Consider the following 22,871-nt stretch of genomic DNA (forward strand, 5'->3'; position numbering starts at 1 on the left):
TGCGTATCTGTATGGCCTAAGTTGTACCCACAATTATTTAAGCAGCAAAAACACTGACACAGAAAGAGAGGCAGGCTGAAAACCAACTCTGGCATGTCTGGGGTGAAAGTGCCAGGCTGGAATTTGAAGTGAAAAGTATAGTATTGAAGGTGTCATAATTGTGCTTTCAAGGAAAGATGTTCTCCTAGTTTTTCCAAGCTTTTTTTTAAAATAATGCCATTTAAAAACTACATACAGTAGCAATATATCATCCCCCAATATCAATTTGAAATGCCACAGGTTTGCTATGTACGTAAATAAAAATCCTCAGGAAAACTATTGTTACAGACTTCTAGTTTATATAAAAGATCATTTGTTCTGCGCTTAGAAAACAGTAAGTCTGTGGCTACTCTACACAGCTTACAGCGATGCAGCTGTGCCACTTTAGCGCTGCTAGTGCAGACCTAAGCCAACAGGGGAGAGATCTCCGGTCAAGTTCATTTCTCCAGCCCCTGCGAGCGGTGGTAGCTAGGACTCAGGAGAAGCTCCCCGACTGACATAGCACTGTCCACACGTAGGTCGGTGTAACTTTCCTCACTGATGGGGGGGTGGCTTATTCTCACCTCTGAGCGACATAACTTATACTAACGTACGCTGTAGTATGTACATAGCCTGAGTCTGAATATACTTCTTAGTCTGTTTCTCTACCTTGTTGCCTTATTAAAAATTATTTTAAAAATGTCCTCAAATATTTTAAATAATCTGTTCATACTTCAGTATAGAATAATTTTCCCAACAGATCTAAAACAGGTGTATATTCCTTTCAGAGCTGTAGTGATATGGCTTTATTTTCCAGAAGTGAGTTGTTTGAGACATTGGATTGTAGTTATATCCAGTTGCTAGGGTGACCAGACGTCCCGATTTTTAGTTCTTTGTCCCGCGTCCGGACCGATGCACGGTCGGGACGCCATTTGTCCCGATATTGCGGCTTTGGCCACTCTGGCGGTTTTTTCTTTTATTATTGTTTTGCTTCAGCAACTCCGCTCCGGCCACTTTTTTTTTTTTTGCTTCCCCCATGTGTCCTGATATTTTGTCTGTTTCATCTGGTCACCCTACCTGTTGCAAGCCATGGTCCTGTGAATAGGTGTGCTGGCCTGGGCAAAAAGTCCCATTGACTTTGCTGGTGTCTCTGCACAGGTTAAGGGGTCTGTTGTCAAGCTTCTGTCTCCAGGATTAGGCCTATAGTCATATCCGAATGGTGCACCTGATCCTGGATTTTGTGCACTCTCCTATCACCACTGACATTGTGGGTTTGTAAAGATCACAGACTATGGGCCCGTGTGTGTTATCAAACTATTGAAGTCCTTTCCCCCTTTTATATGCAGTTTCTGCTTCTCAGATGTGACTATCCAGTACATATAGAGCTACTTCATATTTGTGAGTTATTCGTAGAGAGGGGGACAGAGATGCAAGTCCATGTCCTTTCCATAGTGCAAACAAGCAGAAGTTTTGAGATGTTTTCTGATAACTGTAATTTTGTTTTTTGTACTTGCTGGGATTTGAAATACACGCTCTTACAGTTCAAAAGTGGTGGGCTCAAGACAGTTTTTCCAAATTCTGTTGCTACCAAAAAGCATTCTGCCTACTAGTGCTAGGGTGGCACCCAGGATGTTGGAAGAGACGGTACTCAATCCACTGCAGCGTGCCCCAAAGCAATGATTGTGTTTGCATGCTTCCTAGCAACTTGGTATGTTGGTTCAGTTACAAAGGATGTTAAAATGCACTCCATCTGGTTTCCCAACCCCAGATGCGACCACCACAACGAGTGATCTAATTCTTCTGTATTTAGACTTGGAAACTTCTCACCAGTTGGTGGTGGAGGAAATCAAATAAGAATTCTTAGGAGCAATAAGATCCACATGCTAGCCTGATTGCATGTTGAGCCAGCCGGCTGATCACACTCTAGCGTATTTGTAACATTGCTGTCAAAAGGCATATTGTTAGGTTAGGAAAATTGTTCCCCCACCCGCCCCAAAATTTAAACTGAGCAATAATTTTAATATGGTCTAAAAATTAACCATTCACTACATAACCCCTTCACATTTGATTTGGTGTGTTGCATACATGATGAATACCCCAGGAGCATGCAGAAAGACTCAGACGGTAGCCAATCAAGCATGAAGTATTTGTGATGGAATTTGTTCTTTTCGCCTCTGCAGATGAAGGGTTTTTAGAAAGGGATAGTATCTTGAGTTGTTTTTTTGATACATTGATTTTACCGTACATTAGGTAACAAGTCTGAGATCTGAGCCCTTGTTTTAATAAAGAAAAAATCTTGCCTATTGCTGTCCACTTCTGCATGTCGAATCATAAAGCCAGCGTACGGTGTTGTGAAATCTTATGTGCTGTGCTGTACTTGGGGTTGGGAAGAGTAAGAAAATACAGGTTTTCGTGATGCTAAGAAAATGCCGAAGAAATTCATCTGAATTCTTGAGTGTAAAATTCTTTCTCTGCGGTATTCACCCAGCTAGAGGCTTGACCCTGTAATTCTTTACTTGTGAACTTCTACCTGGGTAAGAAATTCCAGGATTGGGCCCTTATTGTTTTAACCTTGTCACTAGACTTCAGAAATTCCTTCTGGCTGGTGTACACTGAACTATTTAAAAGTATAGCGAGTCCATGAGAGAGGGAGAATTTGAAAAGAATTTCCTATACACTTAACCAATAAAAAGAAGAAGATTTTAAAAAGCAGTTGAGAGGACTCCAGCTTTAAATATCCCCTCTGTTTATTAAAGCAAGCCCTGATTCATGCTGGTAGTTGTTTTATATCATGGTTTCCTGTGGGAGCCCCCACACTGCTCACAGGAAGTGTGATTGGGCCCAGAGCCATGTACCTTCCACTGTTGTTAGTTCTGTCAGAATGGTAACATAAAGCAGTGCCAACATGTTTCTTGAGGGCTTTCATGAGAATGTAGATAATTTGCTGAAGACTATTAAAGGTAAGTGGGGCTATGTGCAAAAAAGGCATGGTCCCCTGAGGCTGCAGTTTTGTCAACACATGAAGTAGGCACTATTTTAAGCTGTTATGTACCTAGCACTTCCTGTTGTTTTTTTTTTCCCAGAAGAAACTTCTTGTTTTGCTTTTAAGTTGCTAGATCTATTTTAACTTTTTGTTATTGAGATGGCTTCCCCCCACCTCTCTTGAATGCCACCATCCTGGGATGCATGACAAGAAGAGACAGTGCACAGGTTTATAGTGTACTGGATAGCGAAACTGCACGAGGCTGGATGCCTGTCACTGTAAAACAAAACTCAGAAAGATGTTGCGTATTCAGAGCCATTTAGACTCGCTGCTGCCCTGCGAATGAAGGAACAAAGTCTTAGTTATTAAGTTAGGAGCTCATGCAAGCTTCTGTGGCTGAAAGTTAGTGCACAGAAATATCCCAGTAAGGCGTCTTATTTGAGGTAGGCAGCCAATCAGAAGACAATTGAAAGGTTTTTGTAGTTTCATTAACACTAAGTTAAGCCATGTGTGGTTCACTTTCGAGGAGTATTGGCCTAACCAGTAAGGACAAAGTAAATAACATTCATTTCCTGCTGACCTTTTAACACCAACAGATGTTTTCTCTTACAAGTACCATTAGGCCACTCTAGTCACTGACCTCATCAAGTAGCATTGCTGCCATTTTCGTAGGCTCTGGTCTTTAAAAACATTTGAATCCTTCTTGCGTTGACTTTCCAGTATAGGGGACTCCCCCTGGGTCCCACGTACACATGCACACTTTTTCCCCTGACGAATCCACTGCTTTGGACAGATGTATCAGAATTTGGTGGTCAGAGTTCCTTTAAAAAAGGTTTAAACATTTTTTAAAAACTTTTTGGCTGAGCCAAGCACTCCCTCCCCTGTCTTTCAGCCTCCACGAAGGAGAGCAGATGTTTCCTCTGAAGCTCACTGTGAGAGAGCTTTTTGGCAAGGGATCCTTTCCCGCTGGGAAATGAGTTTCCCTTTATATTTTTCCCTGGCAATTTTCTCCCTCACTCTCCAGTTTGGTCTTCATAGAAGCTCTTTCTGGAGGGCTGAGGATCCCACTAACCTAGCAGTTGATCCCTAGCTCTTATCCCTGTTTGCAGGGGTTGAACACTGTCAAAGGACTCTTCCTTTTACTTTGATTTTCAGAAAAATTTGAAATGGAGTGCAACACTTGAGCGGATTCCCTTAACACCGCAGGGTTTCCTCAGTGCTTACCAAGCCTTAGGGACACAGCAGGGCACCTGACCTCCCGCTTTGCTGCTCGATCTGCAGCAGACACACCAGAAAGTTCGACAAAGTGGTTTTAGCACTGATGCCAGTCCATCTCCCTTTTGGGATCATCTTTATGCCTCCCTTGCCACCCAACCTTCTATGCAACATCTGCATTTCTGCCCCTCCAATGATCTTGGGTAGGAATATGGAAGCAGACTGGAAAGCGAATGTGGGAGGAATTAATGTTAAAGTTTGCTAACTATTCCTGCTTCCTTTTAAGTTGCTTTGGACCCAAGGACATGCAGGTCTGAGAAATACCTGTGGTATTAAGGGAATCAAGAGTGTCCCAGACAATTCACAAGCTCTGCTACAGGAAGTTCCTTCCCTGCCTCTTGCTGACTGCATTATCCAGAATCCACTATGTGCTGTCAATCCAGAAAGGGGAGCACATGAAGTGTGAGAGTAACTTGCCTTTCAGGGAAGGTGCTTGAGCAGGGAAAACGGGTGCCGGTTGCTTGTATGGGACCCAGGGAGGGAGTTTTCCTCCCTCTACTTTGGACTTGTTTGCAGGCTTTGTGGCTTGACATAGGATATAGAGCAAACTGGCAGCATCAAAAATACTTTGCTGAGGTCCCCAAGGTGATACCAAACTGCTTGCCCAAAGTGAAAGTCTGCGTCTCAGTGAAGGCGTGCTGCATGTCCTAAAGGAACAGTGCTGGTGTTAAAACTACCTCCTGACCCCTCTGGCACATCCAGAATCCCTTGTGCAGAGGGTACCTTAGGATGAAATTTTTCTGTAATCTTAGGCTAATCGTATCATCTTAGGCTCTCAGCCATTAAATGGTTTTGTCCTTTACCAGGGCCGTTTTACCACTTGCTCCTTTGGCAAAATTCACAGATTGTGCTTACCTCCTAGATTCCTAGAAGCCTGTCTCTACTTTCTGACCATAAGGATCTCTTTTTTCATTACTTTCATTTCAGTGGGAAGGTAAAGCTGTTAAGAGATCCTTTGATATTATTTTAACTCTCTGAATAAGATTTTTTTCAGGCCAGCTCTAAACTGAGCCCAGTTTATCACACTGACCTCCATCTGCAACAGACCATTCCTTTCCCCCCTTTCAGTAATAAGCTTCATTCTCAGGGGATGGGCTGGACCTTAGTTTCTATCTAGACCGTTCAATTTGATAGAGGAAGTGTGATGCCTTTCTCATGTTGTTTGACAGTCTCTTGAAAGGGCTACGTTATTTGCCAAGTTCTTGACCAGATGGATCAGTTTTTTCAATGTTCCGAGCAGATTGATCAGCTATCCATGAACCTCCTTTTGAGATTTTGGGGCTCATGCTGTTCGGTGTGTAGCATTGGGTGACGTTTCTTCATCCCTTTTTGGAAGAAACCTGCAAACTGCTACCTGATCATCAGTATGTACTTTTTTCTAAGCTTTGTGAAACTTGAGCTGCTATTGTACTTGGATACAGATCTTGGGCAGCAAATCCTTCAGTCTGCTCTCAGTGCATTTCAGGATGAAGACGTACATTAATGAAACAATATATCAAATTATTCCATATGGGAAGGGTTATATTTTAGTTTAAAGCTAATGGAATTGACTCTACAGCATCTTTTTACTCTTAGGCTAAATCTAGTTTGAGAGAGATTCTCACACTCACAGTTACTGCTATCTTGCCTTTCCTATTTTACTACCCTCACTGTGTGATGACTGGATGATGTTTGCTTCTTTCTATTTTCCACAAGCTCTGATTCTGCCTGGAGTGGTAGGTCCAGACTGGGGGAGACCAGAAGTACAAGTAAAAGAAATGTTGTCTTTCTGTCTCTTGACATTTCTGTTCAACTTATAATAGTGATGGATGCAAAATCTTAAAGAACAACAACAAAATCTGTGTTACATCAATGTTACCTCTTCATAGTTTCACATTTAGAGAAAATGAGGAGCATGCATTTTAATAAAGGATGTCTTAAAATAGATTCAGATGTGATTCCCATTAACAAATCAAGATAGAACAGCTATACAAAAGCGTCAAAAAGTCTTTAGCTGCCTACCTCCATCTCCCCAAGAAGTATATTGTAAACTCAGTGGGTGAGATTTGTTATGCCCCTATATAGCAGTGGGCTGCTACTGTGACCCACTCCCTGGCCTGGGAGAGAATTTCTTCAGTGCAGACATGGTGAAGAACAGTTGTAGGGGACGTACAGGGCACGGGTTGGGGCCTGGTTCTGCTACTGACAATATAGAACAAGCTGCCATACCTTAGAGCAGTTCCACAGGCTGCCTAAGTTATGGGGACTGTTCCAGACTCTGGAGCAGCCCAGAGTTGGGAAGGTGAAAAGGTAACTTAAAGCAACCTTTGCCACCTCCCCTTGTGCTGTGAGAGAGGCAGCACGTAGTCTCATCCAGTGAGCATGGGGGTTGGAAAGCCTCCTGCCCTGAATTGGTTGCATACCCCTGCTTTGCTAGTTACAAAATCAGATGAAATATATGTCTGGGCTGGCAGGGAGTAGGAGGTCTGCAATAGCCTCTAGTGCATTCTGCCCCTTGTGGGGAGTTTCCTGTACTGCCTTGACTGTCTTGGAGATGGGGAGCACTTGCTTTTTAGTTTTCAGTGTATTACTGTCACCTCTTAGATGCAGGCCCAAAAGATATAAAATTCCAGACATTCATATCTTGGATGGCACAGTAGTCAAAGTCCTGCCTGAATCACCACAGAAACTTGGTTCTGCTCAACCACCTCTTCAGACAATGTTTGAATAAATAGTTTTTACAGCCTGTTCTGAAGGCTGGACCTGCAGTTGGAGGGGCCTTCTGCTGACACACCTGCCTCTAGACACCAGACATTCAAATCTGGGGAGTACCAGCAACAGCATCCCAGCTGATTTAAACTGCTAGGATGGAAGGTGAAGAAAGAAGCAGGTTTTACAACAGCGCTAGCCAGGGTGGATTGATTTAAATCAGGAGTCGGCAACCTTTCAGAAGTGGTGTGCCGAGTCTTCATTTATTTACTTTAATTTAAGGTTTCGCGTGCCAGTAATACATTTTAACATTTTTTAGAAGGTCTCTCTCTATAAGTCTATATAGTATATAACTAAACTATTGTCGTATGTAAAGTAAACAAGGGTTTCAAAATGTTTAAGAAGCTTCATTTAAAATGAAATTAAAATGCTGATCTTATGCCACTGGCCAGCTCAGCCAGCCGCCAGCCTGGGATTCCGGTCACCTAGGCTGGCAGCAGTCTGAACAGGGCTGGTGGCCGGGACCCCAGACTGGCAGTGGGCTGAACGGCTCAGCCCGCTGTCAGTCTGGGGTTCTGTTCACCGGCTCCTGCCAGCCAGGGTCCTGGCTGCTGGCCCCGCTCAGCTTGCTACCAGTCTGGGATCCCGGCCCTGCCCACATAGAGTGGATACCTACCTTCTCCCTGGTTCTAGCCCATTCTCTTCCTCTCTCTCTGCACTGAGCACAGGGCTGGGGGTGAAGGAGCAGGCTGGGGGTTGGGGTGTAGGTTCTGGCCAGGAGCTAGAATGAGGGAGGGGGCTTAGGGTTGGGGCAGGAGGATTGGGTGTGGAGTGCTTACCTGGGCAGCTCCCATTTGGTTGAGGGGTGCAGGTAGGAATGTTGGGGGGAGGGTGTGCAGGAGCTCCCGTTTGGTGCTTAGGGTGGGGGTGAGAATGTGGAGGGGGGTGCAAGAGTCAGGGCATGGGGTGTGGGGAGGCTGGGTATGTGTGGGGGGTGCAGGAGTCAGGGCAGGGAACTGAGGGTGTGTGTGGAGGGTGCAGGAGTCAGGGCATGGGATGTGGGGGGGCTGGGTATGTGTGAGAGGTGCTGGAGTCAAGGCTGGGGTCGTGTGGGGGTGCAGGGGTCAGGGCAGGAGGCTGGGGTGTGTGGGGGGTGCCGGAATCAGGGCAGAGGGCTGGGGGCATGTGAGGGGGGTGCAGGAGTCAGGCCAGGGGGCTGGGGGTGTGTGAGGAGGGTGCAGGAGTCAGGGCTGGGGTCGTGGGGACGGGGGGGTTCAGGGGTCAGGGCAGAGGGCTGGGGGTGTGGGCTAGGGTTGTGGGGGTGGTCCCAGCCCCCTGCCCAGAGCAGCTCATGGCAGGGGGCTGGAGGGGATATGCCCTGATTCCACCCCACGGCCTCCTCCCTACCTCTTCTCTGCCTCCTCCCTGGAGCAGCAAGCTGCTGCGGCTCCGCTTCTCCCCCTCTCTCGCAAGGGCCATCAGCTGATCAGCGGCAGGGAAGGAGAGGCGGAGGGGCAGAAACTCAGCATGCTGGGGGAAGAGGCGGCAGGGGGGAGCTTGCCTGCTCTGCAGCAGCAGCCGGCAGGACCAAGCTTCTTCACCCTGCCGCCGCGGGGAGGGGGGGGGGGCGGGGCGGGCGGAGAATAGTGGGCTGGGGCAGGTAGGATTTTTAATGGCACGCGCTGCCTGCAGGGGTCCCGGCCTGGGTTCGGCAGCGGGCTGAGCAGGGCTGGCAGCTGGGACTCGGCAGGCAGCAGCGTGCCATTAAAAATCAGCTCGCGTGCCGTCTTTGCCACAAGTGCCATAGGTTGCTGACCCCTGATTTAAATCAAAGACATTTAAGTCACTGATGTTCATCATGATTTAAATCAACAAGCAGGAAACCTTGATTTAAATAATTGATTTTGATCATGTTTTGTATTTGTACTTTTTATTTATTTTCTTAAAGAAAGGTTGATTCTCTCTGGTTGGTAATGATTCAAACATATTGATTTGCAATTAAATAGAGCCTTCACACTAAGTTTGGTGCTTCTGTTTGCTAACCAGAGGGATATACTATATCTATATGCATGTATTTAAATGGTGGTATAGCTTAATTTACATTTCTTCAGATTCTTAATTTTTACATTTTATTTTAGTACATTAGAACATGGTGAATGATGATTTACTAGATGATAGTTAATTTTTTACTTATGATTTGTGTCACACTCTGTTTGGATGGAAATTTAAATTCTAGTCAAAAAGCACCAAAAGAGCATTTTAATTTTTTTAATTATTTTTATTAAAAAAATATAACTGCCTTAAAGGTGCCGAATCCATACCCAAAAAAAAGGTTGTTACAAAGCTTATCAAAACATGTTTTGCATTTAGAACTACCTGACTTATTAAACAAAGAAAGTATTAACTTTAGTTAGTCATTGAACTGATTGATTTCAGAGGAACTGATTGTTTCTGGTCACCATGGCCTTCGAGATTTTAGAAGTAGTAGATCTCTTACTCTCATACCTAGTTTTTATTCATAGATTGGACGAGAAAAACAAGTTTTCCTACTTAGTCAACTCCCAATTGGTTTCTTAACTTTCAATAAACTAGTCATTGAACTGGACTTGTTGAATAAGCTGAAATGAAGAAAATTGCCTCTCTGAACCTTTAAGTGTGTGTTTTAATTAATGTATAATTTGGAACCATTTTTACTTATCGCTCATGGCAAATGCTTTATGTGTGAGAGCAGAGACCTCTCCCAGACCCCCTCCCCCCAGCTTCTTTGGTTGATATATAGCATTTTTCCTCCTTTTTGTCAAAGTGTCCTCTGTTCCAGAGGAAATGCAATCTCTGTGCAGTGCCATGTAAATGCTTTTTGTATTTGTATCTCCTATTTAATTATACTATATAAATGTCCTCAGTAATTTTGATAAGTTGGGTGAAGGATATTGATTTTTCTAGTCTGATGTGAGGCTGCTGTTATACTGAAGACAGGAGTTCAACTGGCTTGTTTGCTGCGGAGCTTTTGAAGGTTCACCCTGGGTAGTTTCAAGATGACAAAGGAATTTTTTTTATACTTACCTGGTAGAGCTGCTGATTGCATGGTTTAAAGCCATATAGAAACATTAGTGTTTCTAAGTAGCCTTAAACCCAGCTATAGTGTCTCTCAGTATACAATTATGGATATGTCATCAGCTAATCTAGCCAACTGTTTGTTTTCTTACTCTATTTCACTTCTTTTGCAATTAGCAACTATAAAACATGTTCAGGACTTACTCCAAAGCAGATATGAGTGAGCTGAATTCAGTACCTCCTCTGATGTAGTTGGAAGAGGTTGCCATTGTAGAGCAATCTGCTTTTAATGACGAAGTGAGTTTTAGTCCTCTTCTCAATTTCAGGGCAGGTTTACACTACAGCTCGGATCGATGCTCTGAGATCGATCCACCGGCGGTCGATTTAGTGGGTCTAGTAAAGACCAGCCAAATCAACTGCAGATTGCTCTCCAGTCAACCCTTGTACTCTACCCCGACAAGAAGAGTAAGGTAAGTCGACGGGAGATTTTCTCCCGTTGACCCCCCCACGGTAACTTGACTTAAGGTACATCGACTCTAGCTATGTTATTCATGTAGCTGGAGTCGTGTAGTGTAGGTTGACTTACCACTGTAGTATAGACGTAGCCTCAGTGTCAAGGCTGAAAGTGGAGAGAGACATGCTCAGGGGTGCTGGAACAATTTGTATAGTGGGGGTGCTGAGAGCCATTGAACCAAACTGTAATATGATGGAAATCACTTCAAGCCAGAGGGGTATGGCAGCACCCCTAGTTCCAGCACCTATGGTCATGCCAGGTCACAGACCTAAGCAAAAATGGGAAAGTAGCGCTCAAAGTTTGGCACTTGGCTGGTGAGAGGGAAATGGAATAGGATTCTCTTCCTATGAAAATGGCCATGAAATTTCTGCCAGGAAAAATTAGGTCTTATGGAGAAAGCCAGGCGGGACCTTGCATGGAGATGCTCAGTGTAAGTGCAGTGCCCTGGAGTATGCCAGCAGTGGGAGCCAGCAAGAAGCTAGAGCAATAAATAAATAAATAACTCACACCAAGGGTTTCTTGACTTCTGATGTTTGGGATGAAGGTGATACTGGCTAGCAGTATCAGACAAATATCAGTAGGAACCCACACAGCAGAGTGACAGTATACACAGCATTGGCAATTCCCAAGAAATTGGATCAATTTTATCAAAAATTTAGGCCCTTCAGATCTAGAATATGGAGGTAGAATGCACCAGTTAAATAGGTATGTCTACAAAATACAACCCAGATCCTCTAACTGGAACTGCTAGTGCAGACCCCTGTGCCGGTGTGGACCCCATTTGCAGGATGGGAGCCCATCTCAACATCCCTCCCGCCATTAGAGTATGTTCTTGTACATAAAAAGACTGGAGAAGCAATTCCACAGGCAGAAAGCATGGTGTCAGTGCACTTTCTTGGGTGCCTGTATATCCTGGAGCTCTGTGGAAGCCAGGTTTCCACGGATCCAGACAGAACATGTTCCGTAAAAAGGAGCTGGGTGTAGAAAATTGAGATGTGGTCACCCTGTGCACAGGCCATAAAGACTGCCCTGCACCTTACAGAAGAGACCGCTCAGTGTCTCGTGTCATTTTGATCTTAGGTGGAGAAGAGGGGAAGAGAGGTGCAGTTCAGACTTGCACCCCAGATCTCTTCAAAAAAAAAAAGAAGAAGAAGAAAAAAAGAGGCCAATACTAAGCATCTTTGTAAGAGAAAGGAACAGAGTCCACCTTCCACAGAGAGAAATATGCAAGCAGCAGGGAGCCAGACGGGATCCTAGAAATAGCAGCAGGAAGCCAAAGAGTAAGTAGCTAGGCTGTCAGCGCTGCTGTAACCTTGATTGCATTAAATATATGGGAGATGTCAGGACCCAAGGAGAGAGATACCCCGAGGGCATATGGGGGGGGAGGGAGGAAGGAGGGAACTGAAAGTGTTAAACATGAGAAGAATGCAGTTACCTTTTAATTACAGTTCTGAATGTTAAATGTCAAGGTTCAAAAGAGCGCAAGGTAAAGACTGAAGAAGACATGCTACTATTGGAAAGACCAGGTGCAGGTTTTCAGTGGGCAAACACTATTTTCTGTAGTTTTTAACTAAGTTAAGAAAATCTGTTCGGTGTTTTGTTTTGTTTTTGTTTGTTAAAAAGAGGTTCGGTGTGTTTTGGATTTTTTTTTTTTGTTGGCATGTTGAGGTCTCAGTCAAGGAGGGAGAAACTTATTTTATCACATTTAATTGCCAGTCTGTTTGGATTATTGTTATTTTCTAAGATTTTTTCAGTGGGAAAAATAGATTTTTGTGTACTTTTGTATTTCTTTTTTCGTCTTTTTGCTCTCATGAAACTTAAAAAGAAAAATAAACTTTGAAAATACTTTTACTGGATATTTAGGCTCTGAGTTTTAGGCCTAGTTTCCATGCAGTTCTGAGTACGGGAATTGAGCCTTAGTTTACCACGGTGACTGTTTACTCCTGATGTCTTCATTAAATTGTAACAGGCCTTTGGCAGCATTAGCTAAAATGTTGGTTCCAGCAGGACTTTCATTATAAATCCCAATTTTTGGTAGCTTGGAATTTTCTGAAAATTTGGGGCTGTCCAGTTTGTGTTGTCTCGAAAGATATTTTCATGTCATTTTTAGTCCATCCAAGTGTGCACATTCTATCCAGAATTTCTCAGGAATGTGTTCAGTATGTGGATTTTGTGTGTCTGCCTGTTAGCTGTATTAGCATAGAAGATTGGAGCCAATACGGTCTATGGCATCAGTGATCTGTGGAATAATGCATCCCCAAGTAGCAGCCATTAGTGTGTATTGTGTCACTGATCTGTGCACCAAAGGGGCCACAAGTAGGTGTTGCCACAATAAACGTCACAACTCTGTGGGAGCCATCACAGTTCATTGCTTCAATAGTCTATGTATTGAGTCCTAAGTAGGTCTTGACACACAATGGACCATTATGGCTCCAGATGAGCCATTATAGTTTTAGGTCAATAATCTGTGTGTTGTTGAATCCCAAAATAGCCTTGATACAGCAGACTGGAAAGGCTCATAGCAAAGATCTGTTGATTATGCAAAACCTGTACAAGGTCCAGAGGATACTCTGATTTGCTGCTAAAGATAAGTGGTGTGAGAGTTACTTTCTCTTATTTATTACTATTATTTAAACTTCTCTCCCTACTCTCAGTGCTCTTTGTCTCTCCTTCCGCTCATATGGATATTAAACCATACAAATGATATTGTGAAAGCATCAGATGTGAAACCCAAAAGGAAGGAAAGGTTATAGTTACTAGTAAGCTGATGAGCAGAAGCTCTCTTGGTAGTGGGTGATTCTGCATACTACATGTTGTGTTGCAGTACAGAGGCACAGAAATATAACCCTGAACCAGTAAAGCACTTAAACATGTGGCTAGCCCCATTGACTTCAATGAGACTATTCATTTATTTAAAGTTAAGTACATGCTCATGGGCTTCGTTTGATCTGAGCCAGACTGCCCAGCATCTTGCAGGGTTGAAGTCTTTTGGCCTTCGCCACCATACAGCTGGCATAATTGTTGGTCTTTGCTCAAGACTGGGTCAGCAGGGTTTCTAAAACTCAGGACTGGGTGCAGTGACAGAACCATATAGTGATATTGGACTAGCACCTGATTGCTCTTATGGCTGGTTTTATTTGGGGGGCTCAAAGTGTATTCCCAGTGCATGTTGCTCACCTGTGAGATCACCAAGTCTCTACTTTCTTTGTTTTTATGGCCTTAAGTCCATCAAAAAAACTCCCATGGCTTCAGTGGAAGCAGAGTTTGGCTGACTCAGGGTGCTTTTAAAACCCCCACATTAATGTGTAAAAAAAAAAAAAAAAAAATCAGAATTAGGGCTGGTTGAAATTTTTCAAACAAAGAGCGTTTTTTGTTTTGGTTTTTTTTTGGCTGAGAAATTATCCTTTTTTTCCTATAAGGAGGAAGGACAGGATTTGCACTGTACTATATACTTAAATGACAGCTTGGCCTTGCATTCTTTTGCATAGTAAAACTAGGGTTGCCAAGTTTCTAATCGTACAAAACCAAACACCCTTTCCCCGCCCCCGCTAACTCCATCCCCCCCCTTCCCTACATTGCTTGCTTTCCCCCACCCTCACCCACTTTCACCAGACTGGGGCAGGGGGTGCAGGGTCTGGGGTGGGGCCATAAATGAGGGATTCAGGGTGTAGGAGGGGGCCCTGGCCTGGGGCAGGAGGTTGGGGTGTGGGAGAGGGTGCGGGCTTCGGCTGGGGGTACAAGCTCTGGGGTGGGGCCAGGGATGAGGGGTTTGGGGTGTGGAAGGGGGCTATGGGCTAGGGCAGGGGATTGGAAGGGGGGATGAGGTGCAGGCTCCGGGAGGGAGTTAGGGTGCAAGAGGGGACCCAGGCCTGGGGCAGGGGATTGGGGTGCGGGAGGGGTGCAGGCTCTCGCTGGGGATGTGGGCTCTGGTGTGGGGCCAGAGATGAGGAGTTTGGGGTGCAGGAGGGGGATCAGGGCTGGAGCAGGGGGTTGGGGTTCCGACCTGGGGCATGGGGTGAGGGGTGCGGGAACTGGTGACTCATGTGGGCTCCAGCTGGGTGGCACTTACCTCAGGTGGCTCCTGGAAGTGGCAGACATGTCTGGCTCCTAGGCAGAGGGGCCAGGGGGCTCTGCGTGCTGCTCGCACCCAGAGGTGCTGCCCCCGCAGCTCCCATTGGCTGTGTGGGAACTGCAGAGCCAGCACTTGGGGCGGGAACAGCGCACGGAGCCCCCGTGGCTGTCCCTGCGTCAAGAAGCTGGACATGCCGCCACTTCCGGGAACCACACAGAACCAGGGCAGGCAGGGAGCCTGCATTAGCCAGGCTGCGCCACCAAACGGACTTTTAATGGTTGCTGACCGGAGCTGCCAGGATACCTTTTCGACTGTGTGTTCCGGTCAATAATCAGACATCTGGCAACTTTAGCTAAAACTGGCATGGATCTGAAAATGAAGAGGAGAATGGCTCACTGAAAGTGAAAGAAGGTTGCAGTGCTGCAGAACTTGGAACGAGAAATGCAGTTAATTTACCATTTCAGATTTCACTATCAGTTGGCTAGCAAAAGATGAATTAGCTTAGCTATTAAGGATATTACACGTGTTTCCCCCTTCAGAGATTTGTTAGAACATATTTTCTTCAATGATAGTAATCAGTGTTACAAACAAAACACAGTTTCCCCCTTTGAATTTTCCTTTATGCATGGCATCATCTACATAAAAAAAAGTATGTTAAACAACATGAATAGCTTCAGGCCATTTTATTTCATGTTGCTAAATAAATCAATGCAGATGAGGACTTTTTTATGTAAGACTGGTTAGTGAATATAAGCACTAAGATAGGAGCCAAACATTATAACTCAAAAGATTTCCTAAAGGTAGACATGCCTGCTGATTCTGATTAATCTTAAGGGTCAGATCCTGTATTCCCAGTGCAAGCCGAACTCCCAGTGCAGTCTCTGGGAGGTTTGCCTAAGAAAAGACTGCGGGCCCAGGCCAGTATGTGACAGTAAGGAGCCAGATATAGTGACAGTAAGGAGCCAGATTTAGTGACATTTTGCTCTTTAAGTGAATTCAGTGCTTGTGAAAGGTGCTGGATCGATGGCCCCTGGATACTTCTGTTTATCCACAATGCAAGTACAGCATGATGAGCTGCACTTCAGGTTTCCCCCACCAATATCCCTCAGCGTGAGCAGGAGGAACCTTCACTAGGAGTAAGAGAGCTCTCCGTGCCCACTCCCAGTTTGTTCCATGGCTTCTCTACCAAGGCTATGCTAATTAGGGCGCTGCTTACTACCAGTTCTATGATGTTTTTTGTGACATGGGTATTTGTCTCCTAAGGAACTGGACTCAGACCACCAACTCATTCCACATGAGCCATTAAACAGCTATGAGCTGGCAATAGTGCTTGGTCACTATGAAACTGAGCCAGATATAAAAAGATGACAAGGAGACTTCGTGTGTCTCTACCAGTTCCTGGAGCCATTCTGATTTTCCCCTAATGATTAATTGTCTGGTTTTAATTAACAAAAGCATTAGAAATTGTGAATAAAGGGTGATGCTCAAGGCTTAAAAGGACTTTTTCGACCTTAGAGCCCTAAAAGCCACTTGTCCTGAAAGATGCTTTTCTTGGCAGCGGGAAGACTCTTGTAACATTCTCTTCTTTCCCCAACCAATTGATGCAGAAGGGCATCACTGTATTAAAAACATGGATGAATGTCTGTGACATCTAGCACTCAGAGAATTGTCTCAGGTATGTGATGTATTGGCTCCAAGAGACCACACATACAATGCTTTGTCTATGTGCAGAGTGTAATGGGTGATGCCTTTAAGAGACCTGGTAGTGGACCACATCACCACAACAGCAGGAATGGATGCAGGTGCGGTATGTGCAGAGTGATCTCTGAGGAAGGCCTGTTCACTGGAACCGCCTGTGTGCGTCTGTTAGCTGCCTCTGTGTCCTGTATCAAATCAGAGACTTTACACAGAGACGAAGTTTGACTGCTTTACTAGACTAAGACTTGGCAGATCTGGGATCAGTTCTTGATTCTGCCCCAGACTTTGTGTGTGACTTTGAGCGAATCATTGATCTCTTTATGCCTCAGCCCCCCCCCCCCCCGTAAAATAGAGATCATATTCCTTTTTCTCAAAAAGAAAAGGAGTACTTGTGACACCTTAGAGACTAACAAATTTATTTGAGCATAAGCTTTCGCGAGCTACAGCTGAGCTGCTACTCTGAAATCTGATTCCTTTTTATCTCACCCTATATCTGTCTTGCCAATTCAGATTGCAAGCTCTTTGGGGTAGGAATTGTCTCTTGCTGTAGCTGCTCTAAATTGACAGGCAAGAGCTCTCCCGTCAATTTAATTAATCCACCCCCAATGAACAGCAGCATAGGGCTGTCCACACCAGTATTTAGGTTGGTGTAACTCAGTGGTTCTCAAACTTTTGTACTGGTGACCACTTTCACCCAGCAAGCTTCTGAGTGCAACCCCCTCCCCCCACCCTTTATAAATTAAAAACGTTTTTTTTTTTTTAATATTTAACACTATTAAATCCTGGAAGTGAAGCGGGGTTTGGGGGCGGAGGCTGACAGCTCGCAATCCCCACGTAATAATTATGACCCCCGGTTTGAGAACCCTTGATTATGTCTCTCGGGGGGCATGGCTTATTCACACCCCGGAGCAACATAAGTTATATCGACATAAGTGGTAGTGTAGACCTAGTCTGTGTGTCTGTAAAAGTCTAGCACAATGGGGTCCCAGTCTTGAATGCAGTCTCCAGGTGCTACTGTAAGACAAATAATGTGTAACTATATTTTGGGGCACTCCCTCACTGCTTCAGTGAAAAATAAGATTACCAAAGGAATATTAATTGGTCCGTATTTTAGATTGATGACTTATAGTATTTTAAAAAATAAAGTAAATTTTTGATCTATGAATGCAAAATAGCTTCTGAGAAAATGTACTGGGGGAATTGTGGGGGGAAGGGAGGGGAATGGGAGAGGTTGGAAAAAGCCCAGACCATTGACTTAAACCATATTTTATGCAACTCAATCCCCAATTTGAGAATTTATGTACGAGAACTTTAACAGGTAACGTAGAACTAGTAACTTATGACAGACCTTTAACTTGGTGCTGCCAGTTACAGCCCAGGATGTGTGTGTCTGAGATAGTCCAAGGCCAAAGCTGAAACATCAAACCTGAACCCTATCAACTTGATGCTGATTCAGAGTCAAGTTTCGGATTGGATTTTTACAAAGGGCCACAATCTTTGTGAGGGCTGGACCAAACCCCGGAATCTAAACACTTGCTATACTTCTTGGGGCTTGAAATCCAGACCAGAATTTTACAGCGTGGGCTCACATTCTATATGTGTGAATGTGTATGTAAAATACCATATAATATGAAGGAGTATGTAATATGGTACTAAATATGATACCATGCATGTGTGTCTTTTGTTGCATGTGTATCTATTTGTCTGTCTTATTCTGTCTTTTATTTTGGAATGACATGGTGCTTGGGACATCAAAAGACACAAAGATAAAGATGAAGAGCTTACAGCCTAAAAGGCAGATACCACAAAGGTAGGACACACTGGCTACTCACAGAAGAGAATAATTTAGACGCTTTAGAGCGGTGTTAATCTTACTATTTTTATACTTCTCATTATGAACTCACTGCTTGTGGATATTGTACTAGTGAGTTTTCACCTGGATGTTAATCAGGAGAAGGATGGCCTGGGTAATTGGGGTAAGGGGGGGGCCTTCTGTGCATAAGGGGTGACAGAAGAGAGCAGGAGGCAAGCAAAATGTTGAGGCTGGTGTTGGTGATTGAGCAGAGGAATGGATAGTACATGAGAGGAGACAAGGTCTGAGATGGACACAAATACATTATTGGAATAAATGATATCTGTTTTTTTCCCTAATTTGATTTATATTTAGGTGGACAGAGGAAAAATGGCCTGACTGGGGGGAGGGAAGGGAAGTGGATAGCTGTGTGTGTGGATTCCTAGCCAGCAGTAGTTTTAAGACATTTAGATTCCACATTTGGGTGCACATTAGTAACAAGAGGGAACCATCTGAATGTAAGTGGCCACGTCCTATCTTTTGACAGTTTGGAAGTTCAATTTATCTTTGTACAGCTCTCAGAGATAAGCTCTAACCCCTAGCTCAGGAGACAGATAATGGTGCCATGACACGATTTAGAATTTTTCTCAGTTAATCATTTAAAAATTAAAACATAATCTGCTGCTCATGAGATTAACAAAGGATGGATTTTGTTGCATCTGGAGGTAGGGAGGGAAAAAAGCCCCAACCCAGGAAGCAGCAATAGCTGTATGTCTGATAAGTGTTTGTTTAACCACAGGTTTTTGTCACGGCTGTTTCATCTTATTTTCTTCTTGTCCTTGCACTTGCTTGCTCGTCTACGTATAGCATACGGAAAGGTTGAAAAGTGACACTTGCTAAATGAAAGTAGACTGCAACTGTTCTTTAGCAACTGCGGATGAGGTTTAGCAGTGCTGTTCACAAGCTGTGTGCAGGCAGCTCACTCCCTAGTATAAAATGCCCTCTGATGGCCAAATAAGCATATAACTCAGTTTAGAAAACTGAAAATGAAGACACCTTTTCCAGTGGTTTCTAATTTGGCTGGGATAGTTCTGATGCTCTACTGAATAATTCATAGGGAAGAAGAGGGCTTTTGAGTATACAGATGTTCAAAGAATGAAGATTTACTTACTTAAAAGCACTTCCTAGTGTTTGTCTTTGTAATTAATGAAAATAAAAACAAAAAAAATCTGAAGAGCTATAGAAGCTGATTTCATTTTTCAGTGTTGCAAAGATCTCTTTGAATGGGGCTTTTAGATTTGAGGCATATAATTTGCACTTGTTTGATATTAAAATAAAAGTAAAAAAAATTAGCCCACTGGTCAGTCAACATAGTTATATTGATGTGTCCGTTACTTGTGTTGGATATTTTGAAACCATACTGAAGAAGGGAACTTTGTGATTGCCTAGCAGTAGGTTGTGCTCTGTAAGCTATGTAGGTGATTTGGGTGCAGTTGCTGATGTTGGTCTTTCCCTCCCCCTGGGCGTCTGCCACACTGGCAGAGTCTGGAGGTCCTGGGGAGGCAGTGTATGAACCTGCGTGGGAAGATTGGTTTCAGAGTGGTAGCTGTGTTAGCAAAAATAATGAGGAGTCCTTGTGGCACCTTAGAGACTAACAAATTTATTTGGGCATAAGCTTTTGTTGGTTAGAACCCACTCATCAGATGCATGGAGTGAAAATACAGGAGCAGGTATAAAAACATGAAAGGATGGGGGTTGCTCTACCAAGTGTGAGGTCAGTCTAACGAGATAATATTTTAAGATGTGGTCTGCGTCACTATGTAGCAAGTTTAACAACAGATGTGCAGGCTGATATGAGTTATGGTACATTTTGCTCACTTACATAATAGCAAGTTACTTAAAACAGTTACATTTCTTGTGTGAAGGAATCCTACAGTATTCTGTTCTCCTCTATAGTTCACTAAAGAGAGAGTAGCTCTTTATTTCTAATCAACAGGTGTTAAAATGGGAGTATCTGTTATTACTGAAACATACTACTGATGTTTTAACCTGCTGTATTTTTGCTTTCTCCATCAGACTGCAGGAACAGACTTACTACACTTTTTTCCCCAGCTTTTATCTTTGATCATAACAAAATAGCTTCCCCAGCTATTCTAGATTCAGCTTCAATCAATCACTTTCTGTTATACAGTGCCCCTTTTAATATTAAAGGGAAAATGGAAGTAGTGATTGACAGCACTGGAGAGCGAAGTCCTCTGAAGACAGAACAGTAACAGCATAGGCCATAGGGAATGTCAATGCATACGTCTTCCACATAGTCAATGCTGCTGTGCCTCATGGGACAACGTGCAGGGTTGAGAGTTGCCGTATATCCAGTCAGCATTATCAGACTGTTGACAACAGTGCCAGTTCTGGTAGTGACCTTTGTGGTGTGCACACGTGCCAACTAGAACCTGAACCCAGCAATTTCCGAAAGGGCACCAAACAGCCATTGGAAGAAGTCACTTTTGATCATTATGATTATGAGCAGAATTCAAACCAGTCACTTAGATGTGAAAGGTGCATTACCTCCCACGGAGCCTTCTAGTCATTCCCACCGAATGCCCTTACTACCAAAAATCACTGAGCACTTGTCAACAACAAAATTATGTTAAGTAATAAAAATGTTACGTCTAATTAATTTTAGTTTTTCCTTAGACAAGAATTCTGTCTGTCTAGTTTTTTGAGGGTGATGGTATTTCACAGGCCAGAATTCTAGTGTGCCATGAGTCATGTACCAACGGTTAGGTATGCCACCAAAGTAGTGGCCATTTGGTGACAAAGACCATTTTAGTCAATGGAAAGACCCCCATTGACTTTGTCAGGCTGTAGATCAGGCTCCAAGTCAACAAGGTAGCCAACTGAAATGTCATGGAGGGTGTTCAGTTCAATGGGTAAGATTTTCAAAAGTTCTTAAGGAAGTTAGGTGCCCAACTCCCATTGAAAATTATTATTATTTATTATGTATTTGTATTACCATAGCACCTGGGAGCCCTAACTCCCTTTGGTGTTTTAGAAAATCCACCCAATTAGTAAAGCTTTAAAATCCCTCAGGATCTGACTGCTCTGTTTAATGGAGTGGAGAATCTGGCCATAGATGTCCCCAATTTAGAATTCAACCTCAGGACCTGATCCTGCAAGCCTGAACACCACATGCGTGAGAAGTTCTTTTTAATTCAATGGGGGTTTTCAAATGAGTGAATTAATCACACGTGCATGAGCTTGCAGGAGTGTATGAACATAGGAGTTGCCATATCGAATCAGACCTGTTGTACAGCCTATCCGTTATCCTGTCTCCAACAGCATGAGAGAGATCACATAGTGGACAATAATGGAATAGGGGATGTTTCTTCCTAATCCCTGTCAGATGGAGGTTCCCCAGAGTACGAGGATCTATAGCCATTATACATTTTTGTTTACTTTGTCTTCTTGCCTAATGGAAAAACTATAGTGGTTCTCATTATCCATATAAATCTCTACTACCATTTTTGATTCTTGAAGATCTTGGCCTCCATGGTATCATGTGGCAGTGAGCTCCACATGTTGATTTTGAGCTGAACCCCCTGCACCCCAAAAAGTATTTCTTTTTATATCGCTTCAAAATTTCTTGTCTTGTATCCCTTTGTTCTCTTATTGCAAGAGGGTAAGTGATGTGATCTACCTTCTCTATTCCATTCATTATTGTGCCCACCCTAGGATACCACCTCTTACTCTTCTCTATAACCTATGCTAACACAGTGCAGCTCTTGTGTCCCTAGACTAAACTCTGAACTGAGTTTCATCTATCTGCTGCTGTCTCTGCGCTAAGAGACCTAGTCCTTTAGCTCATATAGTAGAAGCTCGTACTTTTAGATTCAGGGGTTCTGGATTCAGGACCAGGAGACCACCCACGGACATTGTTACAAAAGCAGTCTTTTCAGCTACTCCATCTGGAAGTCCTTCCATGTCTGTTTTGTTGTTGCCTGTCTCTGGACTCCCTTCCCACCTGTCCCATTTCTGCTATTATCTTTTAAAGAGAGGGTGGTGACCAGGACTGAACATGACATTCCACTTGAGCAGGTATCATTAATTCATACAAAGACATTACATTCTCAGAAGTTTCTACCCCATGCCTCATGCATTCTAACACTTTGTTTTCTCTGTTTCTCTCCCCTTTCTCTGTCTCCTTGTCTTAGTTAGTAGTTCCCTCTTCATTTCCTTCCCTGTGGCAAAATCCGATTCTCGGCACTTGTGGGCTTCATCCCATGCCTTCCCCATTACATCTGCTAAATGATCAGCAGTTAAATAGCTAATGCTGGGCTCCAATGAAATTAATGGGGGACAGTCCACGCCTCTCGGTACCATTGTTTCAATAAAATGTTAATAAAGAAATACAATCATAAATACACCTAGGTCTTATGTAGTGCTTTTCATCAGTAGATCTCAGACTGCCTTGCAAAGGGAGCTCATTCTCATTATCCTCCTTTTACAGATGGGGGAACAGATGCACTGGGAGGAAAAGTGACTAGCCCAAGGTCACCCAGCAGGCCAGTGGTAGGGCCAGGAAAAAGGCTTTTAGAAATCGGTATCTTGGCGAATGAGGAGCTCTACAAAGCCTGATATCTGATGCGCACTTCAGAATCACTGAATACATTGGTAATCCACTTTCCTGTAGTCTTGGTCTGACTCTATTCAAAGAGCACTAGTACCCTTCAGTATCCAGGAACCTAAAAGCTGATGCAAGAACCTGTCCTTTCCA

At 43.8% G+C, this 22,871-nt stretch overlaps 1 protein-coding gene across 11 annotated transcripts in view; it reads left to right on the plus strand.

Annotated features, from left to right (window-relative positions):
• The window catches only part of CTBP2 (C-terminal binding protein 2), a 230,045-nt gene that overhangs the window by 102,802 nt on the left and 104,372 nt on the right, over window positions 1-22,871 (plus strand). For 2 of the 11 annotated variants that reach the window (XM_075131028.1, XM_048856703.2), the window contains one exon: window positions 11,613-11,812. The exons of the other annotated variants lie outside the window; for them this stretch is intronic. The gene's annotated coding sequence lies outside the window, so the exon portion shown is untranslated. The remainder of the gene's footprint in view (window positions 1-11,612; window positions 11,813-22,871) is intronic. 11 annotated transcript variants of the gene reach the window in all.

The sequence above is a fragment of the Caretta caretta genome, chromosome 7 (genome assembly GCF_965140235.1).
Source record: "Caretta caretta isolate rCarCar2 chromosome 7, rCarCar1.hap1, whole genome shotgun sequence".
NCBI classification, from domain to species: domain Eukaryota; kingdom Metazoa; phylum Chordata; order Testudines; family Cheloniidae; genus Caretta; species Caretta caretta.